Raw genomic sequence first — 17303 nt, 5'->3', positions numbered from 1 at the left:
ATCAGTTGTTGCATTGGACTCTAAACTTGACCAAGTTGTGTCAAGTTCATTGTCTGGGGGTGGTTCTTGTACTTGTATTGTTTGGTTTGGTTTCAGGAGATCACATTGTACTTGAACGCTTCTTCTTTCTGGAGGATGCAACATCTCTGTCTGACAAACTGTAATGCAAATAACACAGTCAAGTTCAAATACAATACCAAATGTAATTGTCCCATCTGAAAACCTGGCAGTGTGATGGAGAACCTTTTAAAAAAAAAATCTGAGGGTAAGAGAAAAAAAAAATATTCATTGTCAAGATACGAGAAAAAAATATTTTCAACATAAAATATTCTCCTAGCCTCCCCACATACAATACATACCTTTATTTGATCCAAAGGGCCTTACTTGTACACGCACACTTCTCTTATTAGGCTGCTTGTAAGATATTTGAGTACCATATGTTCTAACAGTCTTAGCCTTGGTTAAAGTCTTAAATGTGAAACAAAATTTAGGAAGTGATTATTTATTTATTTATTTATTTATTTATTTATTTATTTATTTATTTATTTATTTATTTATTTATTTATTTATTTATTTATTTATTTATTTATTTATTTATTTATTTATTTATTTATTTATTTATTTATTTATTTATTTATTTATTTATTTATTTATAAACACACTAATATAAACACACCAAGACGCTGTTTATAGAATACATACATGTTTTTCATGCAAGTTTCTCGCAAATGTTCAGTACCTGAATAGAGCTGTCGGTAAGAGAATCAGTGTCCTGTACTTGGTGGCTTGTGTCCTCGTCATGGGTGTCCTCCGAATACTGCAGAGTTACCTGTATCAAACAATGATTACAAATAATAATGTATGAAAAAAACAGACAATTGAACGTACGTAATAGCATTACCGCCATAGCCAGTCGTTATGTGTAAACGTAAACATACTCGCGGTAAATTCAGTGCGCGGCACATAGTCGAACATGAACGAATACAAATACCTACCCTAGCATTTTCTCTTTTAAGAAAAGCAATCCTTGGCCTTTTAGGTGTTGAGACAGCCGGATACGCTTGACTTGTATCAGTCTTGTTACTAATACTCTCCGCCAGGACGCCGGTATGAATTGTTGGCACGGCATCTTTGTGCAAAGTTTTTCTTCCGGGAACTTGTCCCATCGCACGCATAAACTTGTATTTTGCCGGGTAGCACTCGTCTGTGAAATGCACTGAGCAAAGCACAGAATGCTTCGTAGGACCATGCCATTTAGCTCTCTTCACCCGAACAAACTTCGTCCAAAGTTTGCTCAAAGACGGTCTGTCGAGGGGGAATGCGTGAAGCGAAACACCGTCAAGGTTCGTGTTCCAGCACCCGAAAGCAACGCAGCGTTTACCTCGTCTGTCACAACCACTTGACATTACTAGTTTAAATACGAAGCTCAAATGAATAAAAAAATTCCCAAACGCAACAGTTCGCGTCTTTGGTTGCAATATCACTAAAATAAAACCGTAGAACATACACGAAAATCAACAATAACACAGCTGATCACGAACGACATTTACATACGGTTTACATATCAATGGCGGCAAACTGAACAGGGCGGTCACACTTATGACGTCACATCCAAGAGGTCATGTAAACGAGGTCAAACGGGGGGAGCTTACGTGCGATTTTAACAGAATCCGCTATATTTCGTAAATGAGTCATCGGATTTTAAAACAGATTTCTGGTGTTTGATATTTAAATACAAGATAGCAGAAAATGAAATAAAATCTAGCGTTCAGTGTACACTTTAACTCCAATTGTCTGTCCGAGGATTCCAATGTTATTTACCTAAGGCGAATTATAATTGACATGCGAGTCACTTTTGTTATCCACATTTTAAAGATGAATCATTTATTAGTATATTTTAGCAACATTATTTGTGTTGAACCAACTGTCAGACAAATAATCGTTGGCTAGTTGGCGAATGGGCAGTAAACTGAGTCATTTGGTATCATGATTATGAGCAGTCGCAATGTCATATCAGCACCGCTTGGCGGGGTAGCTCATTTACTTTGATGAATTTCAATTTTGTGCGTGTCGATATCATGGAACCATTACACGAAAGAAAATACACAACAACACATTACGAACATCAATAAAAAAAAACGCCGCGCAAAAATGTGAAATATACATTACGAAAATGTAACAAAATCTATCAGTTCGCGCCATTGTCGAATAATTGTTCTCTCGACGCGGGACTGGCGTAATTAATGACACAATGTAGCATTATACACATTGTAAAAACCGTTGATTACTCTTTTATCCAGAGGAGTGAGGAGAGCCGGAATTAAACGGAGAAAGAACGTTTTCAATCATGCGAGACGGCCTTTTAGAATCTAGACATACCACAATGTTGAACTCGAGTTTTGCGTACTAGTTCTTACATTCTTACACGTTGATTTTAGGTGTAAATTGGCATATTTTATTTCTTTAGTTTTAATGGTAAGTATTTTATTTTTACGTGAGATTACAACAACTGTCAATGCTGATCAGTATGTTCAGCGTACAATACAAGCATATATAACAATGTTATCGCGTTGTGTTCCGAAGTACTTGAGTTTTACCTGGTGTATGTGTATCGCTACTGATTGTCTGAGAACAGCTGGGTTTTCACGCTTAGGTATTTATAATGAAATGCTGTGATTATCCTGGTCTCAGTTTCCATGGAAACAAGCTCAAAACCCACTCTTACTTGCTATCCTTCGTATGAAATATAATACAGTACTGAACTATAGAGGGCAACTATGAGTTTAAAAAAAATTATTTCTCAGTACTTATTCACTGTTAAAATGCTGTACCGTTACTTTCACCATCCTACTACAGCCAGATCTGAAGGCCTTTGCCGCATTCTGGCCATGCTGTGTGGCGCGTATCGCGTGGACGGGTTTCATGTTCTCTGCACGTAATAAGCTCGGTTATTAGGCATCCTTTTTTGGGGATGCCCGGTGGCCGAGGGGAAGACGTGTAGTGGCGTGAAGCTAGGCGATTGGGTGCCGTACGCGGGCGCCGGTTCGAGTCACGCACGCAGTACGTATTTACTATAATTAGACATAGTCTTTACCTTGCCGTTTATTCGGTGTTATTTGCTTACTATAGAGGGCGATATTCAATATGACACTGCAACGTTACTGGCGAATATACGAGTAGGTTTTCAAAGCATATATTTGTTATCGATCACTGAATTTGCTAATTTATTGTTGCTGATCGATGTATGGTGTTTCGGCACAGACAGACTATACATAAATACACAATTAAATGTTACCTATTAGTCTTCGAAATGATATCGATGTTTCAGATGAGAGTGTCCTTGTAGCTGTCAATCATTTAAGCGAATATTGAACAGCCATGTGTTGGACATTGCATGCAGTGTATGGTTAACGAAAGGAGTGGAGATGGGGAGGAAGGTGCGTGATTGTGACCGCTCTCCGTACTTTCTTTAGAACGAAACGAATCACGGTGTTATGTATCATCACGCCTGGTAATATAACCACCCGGCACACCTGTCAATAACTGTGACCGGCTTGTCAATACAACTTGATAGATTACATATCAATGACCTCCGCCCAATATGGTCATAATTCCAAATTGAACTTAAAATATCAATTGTTCTGTTAGAAATGAACGCTATCGATTACTGCTATCTTGGTAAAATGAATGGGAATCAAACCCACAAACAATGTACTTCGACAACCCTGATAATACGAATAATTACTCATGAGTTCAGTGACCTATAAAATGGGACAGTTTTGAGCCATTTATGTACTCGTATCCTGGCGTCGTAATGGATCTTAACTTGAAGACATTCATAGAATTGTAATTGGTGGCGCTACAACACTGTGAACGCAATGATAAGCCATTGTCACGCTATGCACGCAAGTCAGGTCATTTCTATCAAGCAGAAAATGAGCACGGTTTATACCATGGTCGTTCTAAACCATTTAGCCAGATGGAACTATTTTCCGCTGTTAAAAATAAACTTGGCAACTGGGAGAAAAAAACACTATACTAAATTGAATTCAGCCCTTCGGAGTCAAGAGGCAGCTAATTCTCATCTCGCGTCTAGATAGGAAACATTATCATAATAGTGAAAAAGAAAAGCTGGAACAAAACTCGGGGTATATATGATTGTTCTGAAACGTTATTAATTAGATTCCCTTTGAAACTATAATATTTATATGATTATAAAACAGCTAATTTACATATAATATTTAATATAATATAATCATATAATATTTATATGATTATAAAACAGCTAATTCTCATCTCGCGTCTAGATAGGAAACATTATCATAATAGTGAAAAAGAAAAGCTGGAACAAAACTCGGGGTATATATGATTGTTCTGAAACGTTATTAATTAGATTCCCTTTGAAACTATAATATTTACGTATAGTATGATTATAAAACGGTAATGACCCCTGACTATATTACATGTATATTTTATGTATAGATATCAAATTTATATCATTTTCATCATAATTATGGCAGTTCCAACCGAATTCTAATTTTGCGTTACTGAGCATGTTACTGCGCATATATGCAATGCATCATGGGAGGAACCTCACATATAACAGCAAATTATCACACAGTATCATGATTGATATCAATAATAATGTATGGCTTTTCCATCTCATATCATCGAGCAAAATTTCGAGATATGAAAAAATAATTTCACCAGAGAAATCAACCATGACATCTCGGTGACCTGAATATTTTTGTTTCATTTTTAGTCTCCTACCTGTAATTCGGGCCAAGCATGCTTCAGTTAGTTTTGATTGCACATTTGTAATGAATTCGCCGAATTAGAAAACAAATAATTAAAGTGCGAGTAAAGATATTTAGAAAGGTTCAGCAAACTATGATCTGGGCTCTGTCTTCGGTTTCTTCCGCCCAGTGCGGATTCAGTCAAATATTCTGTATTGATGACTGCATATTTGTAGAATAAATTAATAAACTTTTAAAAAATACGGGGCGACGCTGAAGGGGTAGATGTTAGCAAGATCGTGAAAATTGAAAATGTACGGATAAAACACCGCGAAAAGCAATGCATTGGTTACACTATTCGAGATCCCCCCCCCCATAAGTTCAAATGGCTAATCCCCTGCTTGTATACATGTCAAACTTACAGCATGTGCTTGCCAAGTTCTAGGCGTGACATTCCAGTATTGATTGGCTAGTTTTCGCGATCACCCTAAAAAGGCTAAATTGGCAATTAATTATATTTTCTGTAAAACAAAAAAGACTTTGCCAGTCTAATTCCAGTATTGCTAGCACTGACGTCAGAGGATTCATCATCAAGGGGAGGAGGGTTTAAAATATAAAAGTTATAAAACACCCAGTGCCAATGACATTTCACAGCCATGGTTGGTGTCGGGCTTCAGAATTCCAATTTCCATGCAGTATAATGCTATGCACTGAAAACACTAATGGTATGAGGGGTATGTGTGCTATCAGCGGTGAATATTCAAGATGTCCATCCTGATCGCTGTCGGTCAAAAGTATGTTTAGTTTTACGTCACGGAGACGTCAATCGGGGTATTTTGATTATTAAATTATTAAACTTCCATGACTTGAGAAGTATGTCGTTGAGCGAACTGGCTGAATACCAATCAGTGCCCTTGGAATGCATTGCGCCGGTTTCCATGACGATGGGTGTCCGTGGAGATAAAAATGCAGTCTTTTGTCTGAAATAGACCCGTTTTTCATGATGGTGTTCGAGAGGTTATAAGAGTCGAGGGGAGACAATAATGTTTTATTTCGTTAGTCCCCCAAAGCAAGTCAGACGTATTTGGAGTTTATTTTTGCTGCGGACGTGTGTAAATATGAATCATTAACCAGTGCAACTGACATAAAACTGCTGTGAAATAAACAGAACAAAAATGGAAAATATACATGCAATTTTACCACGGGAAAAAAGATGAAAATGAGAAAAATATTTCAAAACTGAGACCTCCTCATGAAATTGGGAGAATTAAACTCAGCTGTTGTACGTGGAGTAATAGTTAGGGGTCAGAAAATGTGAAGCGAACGATGTGGACGGTATTAAATAAGAATATAGAAGAAAGCTGCAATGATCGATAAATGTATTATATGGAAAATAGTAGTAGGTAAGTTATTGGTACCTTGGTATTCAATATACATGGTTATTTTGAATGATTTCAAGAACTACGAAAACCTACTCCCATTTTCTGTATATTTCTGTTAATATATTTACATGACTTCGAATTACACTCGATAATCTTTGATCGCTGTAGCTGGATAATCTAGTCCAAGAGGCGTCAGAAATAAACTCCCGATCGAATATAGAAATAGACTCGGTGGAGGCACAGTCACTCTACTGGGAGTAGAGACTCTAGTAGAGAGACTGTGGTGGTTTGACAACAAGCCAATAATATCACGATCGTTCAAATGTCAGACAGATCTCCGTGTATACTACGTGTATTGTCCGCCAAGTGACCCACGAATAAACTGACACATCATCCATGTAGCACTCTCCAACACTGTATGTTTGTATGTTTATTCATTGGGGTTTTGAACCTTATCCACCATACATGTGAAATGCAAAACACTGCCATTCATCGTCCGCCTGCACGGTGTTGTTGCGTTCAGACATTCCTTCCTCCACAACTCCAACAACCGAACCAGTCACTAATTATTCCCAATTCACAAACAAGAACATTACTATGAGGGGAGGCAAGGGGGGTAGCTGGTACGGTTTTACGGGAAATAAAAAGGGCTTTTTACAATTTACAAGGAAAAAAAGACGTTTTTACAGTTTACAGTGTTAAAAAAAAGGAACATTGAATGATCCGAAGAGCTGCTCTCCGGCTCAAATTCTCCGCCATTGCTGCGCCGTGTGTAGAGATGCACGCGCATATTACCCTCGTAATGCTCTTCATTCGGTTAGAGAGCCTTTTACGTCTTGACATTCAATTTTGTAGTGAATTGTGTCATCTAGTCGTTTTACAGTTTCTATAATGTAATTTTCCTGGATTATTCTTTAAGATTTTTTTATTTGGATGTAAATTCTTGTACGTACCGAGAAAAATGACACATTTTTACAGTGTACAAAAAAAATATTTGATCGATTACGTTGTACGTCTAGCCTGTGATTACAGAATTACGGAATTTTTTTTTTAAATTTACGTAGTACGAACAAAAAAATATTGCAATTACGTTGTGAACGAAAATAACCCTTGCCCCCCTCTACTATGGAACACCGTGGGGGTTGGTGTAATTGTCGCGGTCACCACCGGGTTGAACGGATTTAAAATGACAGCTATTCAATAATCTGGTTTCACCGCCTCTTTGTTCAATCCTGTTGATTATCTCACCATTAGGACAAACCCGCTACACATGAACTCGCGGAGTTATCGCCACTCTCTCCCCCCCACCATACATATGAATCACTATTGATGGCGCAGCCGTTGCCATGGTTAACAAACGGACTGTCGGTCACTGGAATAACAACGTCACAGCAATATGCTACCGTATGTACACTGATACACGAATCAGTGCGCCCGGAACACCACACGTGATAAGTTATTTCACGTGTATCCCATATCAAATTTGTAGTACAACCTAGTGTATTCAGGAGTTTATATAACACTGTCAGGAATCCTATTATACCGAGTTGATCTACAAGTCCAAATATCGTCTAATTTAAAGACATTTTTAACATATGCTCGCTGTAACAAAACTTGAATACCAAATCGACGCAAAAGAAAGTTTTTTTTTTTTTTCAATGGATTGTACATAATCATGATTTAAATTAAATGTGTACAATGATTTGCTTTATACAACTACGTTTTAGTCAGCCATTACGTAGAGGGAAATGCATAAAAATTATATTAATGTAATGATCATAGCTGATTTGCATCTGAATGAGTAATTTTTGGCTCATTTGCACAAAAATAAACTTTTCAATTACTCTCAAAACATGGATAGGTATGGTAGCCGTAAAACACAACATTTATCTCATCTGGCCACATGTACCCTCATATGTTCACGCTATATATATTTATACAAGTTGTAAGTTTGATTAAATTATAGCGAGTGTACATTTCCTTACATAAGTTCATAATTCCAACTCATGTGTAATAACTTGGCACCCAATCGATTATAATAATAATAACATAATACTACTAATAGTGACCCTACAATATAAGATTTTTTTAAATGTCTTTGTTTAACATATCTGATATTGTTGGGTCACGAATTTGCATAACAAATCACCATGTATGAATGCCGATTGTCGTTATTGCGAGTCATCACTACAATTACGGTTTGGGAATTATATTATTAACATAAATAATAATTTTGAAGTCAATTCAAACGGTGATCGTTTCACAAACCGTGACGAATCACTACTAGACGCGGGTGAAATAAATGTATATGCGCGGAAACCGACGTTGAGGTTGGGAGAATTAAAACTAACGTCTCACATATAATATATATATTGAACAACATCTGAAACTACCGGAAAAATTGAAATAATAATTCAAATAAATATTATGTAAAACTACCAACATTCTGAGATATTGCGATGGTCATCTTTTGACCTTTTGGCATCACGGATGCGTGATGTCAAAAGGTCAATCTGCTTGCACGAACCAATCAGATTGTCTGAATTGTTATTTGATAGTATGATTAATTATTACGCTGCTTTATTACACTGAACTGCCATGATGTATTGGATAAATGTAGATACTAACCCTCTAGCCACTGAGATCAGTAAACCATCTCGATGTACAGTAAAAGTGTCACGTACTACCGATATAAGCTTACAAACATTCATAACATACCCCAAAACAATTCTCTCTAAAAATAATTGTCTCCTTTGTTGAGGAAAAAGATCAAAACAATTTCAAAATTTATGAAATTGTTGTCAAAGTTTTAAGATTATTCTAGTAATCTAGTAAAACCATCGCTATAATCGCGCGTGACTTAGTGTAAATATTGGACACTTTCTTTTTTTCAAGTGTTTAAACGCTATGTAAACTAGGAGTTGTTTGGCAACATGCCAGAGTTAATTATAATACAGTACAGTGTCCGTCGAATGACTCACGGATAGCCTGACACCTCATTCATATATCACCTTCCGAGCCTGCATTGCTTGTTTATTTACTCTCTGGCGTTTGTTCTGAACCGGTTCTGAACCTTATAGCAAACATGAGTACAATATGAAGTGACATGGCACTACAATACCGGTAAAACTGGCGGAATAAAACCACGTTTCGATTTCGCTTGCTACACGTGAGAGATCATGATGGTTGCAACGTTGGGTCGGCTGAAAGCGGCCATTTAATAATGCAATACCACTGTCGATGTCTCTTAATTTAAGTGATGGCGAACCAGTTCATAATCATCCAATTGTTCATGTCACAAACAAAACACCATGGAATAACGTGGAGGGTAGGTATAATCGTCGGGTTGGACGGATTTAAAAGGATTCGACGCGGACAGCTACTAAAACCTGGTGCCACCGGCCCTTTTGTTCATCTTGAGTCATTACTGCCATTCAATATTTGTCCATTAAGCGACAATTACTACTAACGTTATTATATGCGCGAAGCCAATACAACAACGAAATCACGATGTCTATTATATGTATATACGAGTTTCGTCCAATATCCAACGGGACTGAGACAAATAAACAAATATAATATTGAACACGGCTGACCTATACATGAACTCTCGCGTTATCGCCACTCCCTCACACGCACACATATAAATCGCTATTGATGCAGCCGTGTCAGTGCGATTTTAATGGTTTCCGTGGATACCTAACGGACTGTCGGTCACTGGAATGACATCACAAGAATATGCAACCGTATGCACATTGATATACGAATCAGTCCGTCCGGGGAACACGTGATAAGTTATTTGACGTATTTCTTCAAAACATCACATTTGTAATACAACTAGTGCATTCAGGGGCTCATATTATACAAAAGTCCGTTTAATTAAAAAAATAAATATGTACTCACTGTAATACTAGTATACTATTAATATAAGCAATACACGCCTTTCTTATAGATAGCGCCCTCCAGCGACACAACTTTTGTATGACGTATATGGGTGACATGAAGACGGTTTAAAATCTTCGATATCGTTTTGATATGTAGCCATCCAACGAAGACTGTTTTCAAGAGATTTTTCAATATTTCAGATGACAAACGACTACACAACCAAAAACAGTTGTTAATTAAATCATCATTGCCCTCAATTAATACGTCATTTCGACGTCACACCACTAAAGGGCGCGATCAATAACTACAGATGTGAACAGGAAAAACACGCGTTAGTTTTTATGTAATATTTTCTTTATACAACTACGTCATTCACTGCATAGAAAGAAGTGAATTAAAAACACAACACAGCTAATTTGCATAGGAATGAATAATTGCTGGCTCATCAGCATAAAATAAACGTTTGCAATTTCTCTCAAACTATGGATAGGTGGGGTTATTGTAAACATGTATGGTCTATGGCCAAATGAAGTTCGATTAAATTATAGCAAGTGTACATTACCGTTATGTCCATAGTCCATAGGTTTCAACTACGGGTGGATACACTGAGCTGCCGTCAGTCATATCATGGGTCACAAGTTTTAAAATACAGCAACATCATATTGGACAATATCTAGCTCAAAACTGCCAGTGTGTGACATAAAACAAATAATTTGCGCCGATTTGTTACCCCTCCCATAGTTTTATTGGTCCATCCCTAACGTTACAGTGCGGGCGGTAGTTTTCACATCAACAAAGCAGCACAGCGTTTATTGTTCTATTATTCAGCACTATGGTTCGCTATAGTCAGGTAATTAAAAAAAACAGTGCAGTAACGTGTCAATAAACATTCAGATCAGTAACATTTAAACACATTAATCCGATTAATTTTTTCTTTTTTAAATCCAAAAATATCTTTGTTATAAATCAGCAAACACAAAGAGTACTAATAATACTGTCATGTCACGTGGTGTTAATTTATGCTAATATATTCATGTGCCTGAAAGTAGCTGAACATGTTCGAATAAGGATTTCTCAACTGCCGAGGTGCTGTTAGTATGTCCATAACATATATATCCTCAATTTTTGACCAAATGCATAATAACTTGGCACTCAATCAAACAATTTCGGGGGAAAAAAGAACATAATTATGACAAAAACCCCTGAACGGCAAACATATTTTCTGTTTCATTTCACTAGTGAAATTAATATAGCGATTGTATACACTATCCCTTCTATTCACTTAAGTTCAACGAGCCGTCTAGATGTACAGTAAAAGTCCCAAGTAGACCAATACCGATACAAAAACATTCATGACATACCAAGAAATATTTCCCTCTAAAAATAATACCCTCTTTTGTTGAGGAAAAAGATCGATTTCTTTTTTTTAAATCACTGTCAGAGTTTTTAAAGATTAGAGTACAATACTTTAATTTGATTATCAAGGGACAACGCCGCTATCATCGCAACGTGACATCGTTGCATATCCGTCAAAATAACAATGTTGATCGAAGATGTTCCTAACCCTTATCCTGCCAGCCCCGTGTACATTGACTTGAACAGTTGAGGGTTTAACCGTTGATAAACTTGCCGCTATGCTCCGAGAGGTACAGGGTAATACCGTATATCACGGTGACGACCTCGGGTGCGGCTGCGATGGCACTTGATATAAATACATCACTAAGCATAGATACATGTGTCGTTACGTAAAGTGTAATGACCTTGCCCTGTTTCCATGTTCACAGTTTAATGACGCTATAAACAAAAGTGTTTTTAGAAACGAATCGCATCGAAGTCTGAATAACATTTACATCTACGCGACATTTAGGTCGTTCTTAAAATAGTTATTCTGTCGTCACATGTACAGCAAATAGTATCTAAATGTAAATAAATGTAAATACTACTACTGTACACTAATTGTTTCCAGAATTGTGCAGAATTGACGGACATTATTCAAATATTGATCAATGAGTATAGGGAACATGTCACATTCACACCCCTTCGTTAATGAATACGACTCGAAACTAGAAACGGTAAGTTCCCCTTTGAAAATAGAAATTAGGTCATCCTGCCTCGACAGAGACTGACGTCGTCGTCTAAAAGTGACGAAACTGCGTATTGTCCAAGAACTGAAAAACTACTTCTCATTCACGCAACAATTGCGAGCGGGGCATGCTCGAGACTATAACCACCTGCTTTCTTAATAGGCGGCCTCTTGGCCAATGCAGACACGTACAATGGATACTAGTAGTTTATAACAACACAACACAATGTCACGAGACGGAAGGTTACTGAAAATCGATTTAATTATCTCAAGAAAATTGGAATAACGAAACAAGGTTGAAGGTTATTGAACGAACGATATTCCACTTTGGTGCGCTTATTATATTGATACGGGACGCATGAAATATAAATGATAATCGAGATTCAAAAAAAACAAACTTCATACCCTGGTGATGTCACATACGTCACTGACCGAGAAGAGAAAACACAAGTGCCAAGGGACAAGGGACAAGGCATTGCGACAATGTTCGGTATGCACAAATGCAGATTCGTTTTTTATATAAACACAATGATTAAATGCTATACCGGGTCTCTCAATTTGCCAATAGTCAAAACATAAGAATACAAATGTAAATAATAAACAAATTTAAATTTAAACTAATAATTCAATTGCTGAATATTAGAAAATATGTGCTTCACATGTGGCAATGTCAATCCTACAAACAATCCATTTAAATCTGACCAACGCCGGCAATTGTCACACCAAACTGCCGAACGTTGCAAACATGTTCAATACCTCGTCGCCTCTGTCTCGCAAGTTTGGCTGCAATACTATCCGAAAGGCGTTCTTGGTGTCTTCTGGGTTGTTTTTCTGATCCACAGGAAGTCGCATGAGTACCTCTAACGGGTGTGCTATGTGCATGTACGCCGACTTAATTATTTCTAAAACACGTTCGTGTTCGCGTTTCCAGTGTAATCTTGCTTTCAGCTCCTGCCATTTTTGTTCGGCATTTTCCAGCCTGGCTTCCTCCACTGTGTTCTTGCATTTGTCTATCATTCGTTCCATGTCGGAGATATTGCGGGGAAAGATGTGAGGCTTGATAAGTCCTGGCGGTAACACAGCGCGGAAGATGTTGGATTGAAGGTTAAAAGCCGCTTGTCCCGCTAACATGGCCCATTTTTGATCCTCAAGCGCATCATCGCATTTCGTGCGAGACAATCGCTCGGCCAGCTTGCGGCCTGAGTCGGTCGTGCAGTTCGCCGTCGAATCATATGGAATACACTCGTCGTCAGACGAACTGTCCGACATGATCAAGCGAATATATCTCCTCGGTAGCGTGCGGTTAATTTCCTAGTTGCCTGATGAGTTGATATGGTGTTGTGAAACGGTATTTAAAACAGCGCTGTTGTATATACACTGTACGGCGTGGTGTGCATGTGATAATCACAACAATGCCATGTGGACAATTCTTGCCAAGTATCGCGAGAGACACGTCAAGTCGCGTTCTCGAATAGAATCGTTTCAAACTACCTCTAATCGCGTCGTATCTTTTTCTGGCTACGCCTTGTCTAAGTAGGACTGCACCTTTTTCGAGTGTGATAAGTATCTGTTGATGGTCTCGCAGATTAGATATATTTTGGAGTGTTGAACAAGGTAGAAATCAGCACGAAGCGCAGCGGGCAGAGTATAACACCGGTAAAACACGCGTTAATATGTCACGTGACTGAACGTGACGTTGATCTCACAATGAACTCCACATATAGGTCATGTGCGTGATGTCACAAATATACCATTATATAGAGTTCGAAAGTTTAAATCTGACGTAACAATACAATTTGTCATCTGTTTCCGTTCATATTAATGTTAGGCCAGTGATCGTCTGTGTCACCGTCATGAGCATTGCCCGATCAAGATTAGACCAGAGTGTAAATAATTTTAAATATCTCTAATAATGACGGAGTAGTGTCAACTCCTCATTCACATGTGTGTACTACTGGTGAATGTCTGTATAGAATAACACAGCATTTTAATCAACGATAGGCAGACAAATAAATATGTATCATGTGTGTAGGGGGTATAAGTATTTTTTCGCGAGGTGCTGCTGTATTTATGTATAAACAAACAAACAAACAAATAAATAAATAATCGTTGTTGGCGATATTACATTCAGTTTTGGAGCAAGGAGTTAAGGCAACATTCCCCAGATATATCCAACTGATAATTATTCTCCAGCAAATTCGCAAAATTTACGATAATTATTTGAAATCAAGAAGTATGGTGAGAGCGACCTTTGTGACACTGATGTTTTAACGTAGAATTCCGTATTCAAATGATGTAAACGTGTCGGAATGTATGATTTCCACAGAGATATGCCAAAGAACTTAATGATATATCTTTTTCAGCGTATATAGACTATGAAAATAAGTGCTGTCATTGGTGGCGGGTTTATAGGCACAACAACTTGAGAGCGGAAAAATGCAAATAAATCGACCAGGCTATTCATTGCTTTTATTTTTCACCGGCACTACCAAATTAATTCTATACCCGAGAACAATCAGTAACTATAGTACCGCTGATCGATTTGATTCGATTTATCTGGAAAAAATGAGAGTAAAAGAAGGATTTTCAAATGTGCTCAGAAATCGACAGACTGAGTAGAAACTGTGCCCTGACACGAATTCGAACTTATCAATGTAACATACACCCTTGTTTACAAGTATGATGATAAGTCGTCATGGTTACAGAAGTATGTGCACCAACGCCCCGAAGTAGTTACACTCAGGGAAGATACACTGGAATACCAAAGTTTCGTCCCCGCCAATATTTCACAATTTTTTAGTATTTTTCTATGATCAATATGTTAATTTCGAAAGAAATGGACATAATTTTCCATTGGCTACATGTCTTGGTTGAAATATTCGACACCAACAGAAGAAAAACATTATACGGGTTTCCGGGGCGGTTTATTCTGTTAAAGGTGACAAGAGTGCAAAATTTGGACCATAGTTAGTGTTTTAAATGTTGACGTCACACACCTTGATTTCAACGATACGGCCAAACAAAATAAATATCGTGTTTCTGGTAATATTGACAACAGAAATAGGGTAGGTATTGTGGGTAACTTCTATTTATCGTAACTTGTTAAATAAATACTTTTGTAATTAACTGTGGATATTTTTATTTGAAAGTACATCATGATGCCCGTGTTGCCAGTTTGGGGTAAAGAACTGCCAGTGGTTCTACATACATCAAGAAACATTAAGTACTGTAAAGTACATTATTTTCACTTGGAACTAATTTTCGCTGATAGAATGAATCAGTGAAAATAAAATCTTATGAAAATACGTTTTTTCCAATGTTTTACATTCAACTCATCAAAATTCATCAAAAATAAATGTCATACAAGTTGAAAACAGCGAAAATTGAATCCAGCTAAAATAAAGTATTATACAGTAAGTTACTCGGCCCCGAGTTGCCACTTTTTTTTTTAATGTGGTGAAGCTAGATAGTTTACGCAAGGTGTGCCAATACGTATGCTATGGAATTACGTGACCTCCACGAGACGGCACGCACACGTACTTGCGTATGTCAACACACTATGTGTTTTTATCGAAAAACTGTAAAACAGAATAAATAATTGAAATAGATACAGTTGGTCAAAATACAGTTCCCCATTAACTATGAACAATGCTTCAGTATTTTTCTATTTCGCAGCAAGGGCGTGCTCGGCTCGATCAGGGAGCTGTAATGCGATCTCATTACAGCTCCCTGGCTCGACTAAGTACTGGAGGACAGTATATCATGATGTCAACACAGTACGTCTCACTTCCCTTATTACCTTGGTACTGACCTCGTTATCACAATGCCTTTTTTTTCTCAAGAAATTATTTTTAATTAATTGATTAAATATATTCGTTGATGCATTTATTTCATTCAATAAACTTCTTCATTAGTTATATTAATGTTTTATTGTTTCTTTCCTGTGTATACTATTTATTTCATTCTAATTTTGTTTGGTCTATTGAAGTTTTTAAAACTATAGCTTCAAATTTTAATAATTAGACAATTTAAAGAGGGATGTTGTGTTTGTCCATGTTGTCCATTTTATGTTTTTAGCCTATGTTCTGGTAGTGGTGAGTCACATATTTACAAAGTGAGAATAGAACTTTAAAGAAACCCTGAACAACAAAGAGAACAGAACTGTAGAATAATTCGCTTCCCTAGCACAATAGAACTTACAGTGCAGAGTTATGTATGGAAATGTATAAGAATATAAACTACGTTTTCTCATTGAAGGTTTAGAGCAGGGACGAAATATATACAGTATTTATTATATTCTTGTAATTGTGATTTATTCTGTCACCTATCGTCTACTTCAATTGGTCTAAGCTTCTTGTCTAAGTTGGCACGCAGACCGCCCGGCAATTTTATTCAAGAACACATTGTGGAACTCAATACAGACCATCGTAATCAGAAAGTTGGTGGTTTGCGAATTTACGTCGGTACTATGCCTTTGTGTCCGAAGGCAAGGTCGCGACAACACGTTGTGCACGTTTCTCCCGCCTCGGGCTAAACAGTGTGTTGGGAACCTCTACGTGTTTGTTTAGTTCTGTGCTAGATATTACCCAAACCCGATGAATTGTATTAACAGGTTGATTTGCAGCTCGCATGCTTATACAACACAACTTGATATAAGTAATTTTATTCGGTACAATATGGCCGACAGATGGCCACAATTTTTATTTATTTATTATTTTCGTAAGTCTTAGAGATGGATATAAACAGGTTGGTCTTATTGTTCATGTATAACAGGGGTCGATCTATTAGTCCCATAGGAGCCATGTCCTTGTCTATTTGTTCCTTGATAAAGGATTCTAACTTCTTTGTCCCGGCACTTAGGTTGATCTCCTCGTCTCACCGGAGTCTCGTATTGCCAACAAGTTTGGTGCTATACTGTAGAGGTCTTAAATATTCGCTTGGTTTCACTTTTACTTATTTGATAGGTAAATATACTATTTTAAATTCAAACCCCAGTTAATATAAACATTTAACAATGTAATGTAATGTAATGCTTGCTCCACAAACCAGTAATTTAAATTTAAAACCCAGTGAATATGCTGCCAATATGAAATCCGTTACAATTAAACCCAGGAGTGAATATTTTCCCTTTTTCAGTATAACGTGTTTAGAGACCTCTCGAAATGACACCAAAATAACGTACGCAAAACTAACCGTGTGTAGCTCTGAATACTCGGA

Source organism: Saccoglossus kowalevskii, chromosome 17, assembly GCF_978046115.1.
Source record: "Saccoglossus kowalevskii chromosome 17, keSacKowa6.1, whole genome shotgun sequence".
NCBI lineage: Eukaryota > Metazoa > Hemichordata > Enteropneusta > Harrimaniidae > Saccoglossus > Saccoglossus kowalevskii.
The sequence above is the reverse complement of the archived record's forward strand: the minus strand, read 5'-3'. Positions refer to the sequence as shown.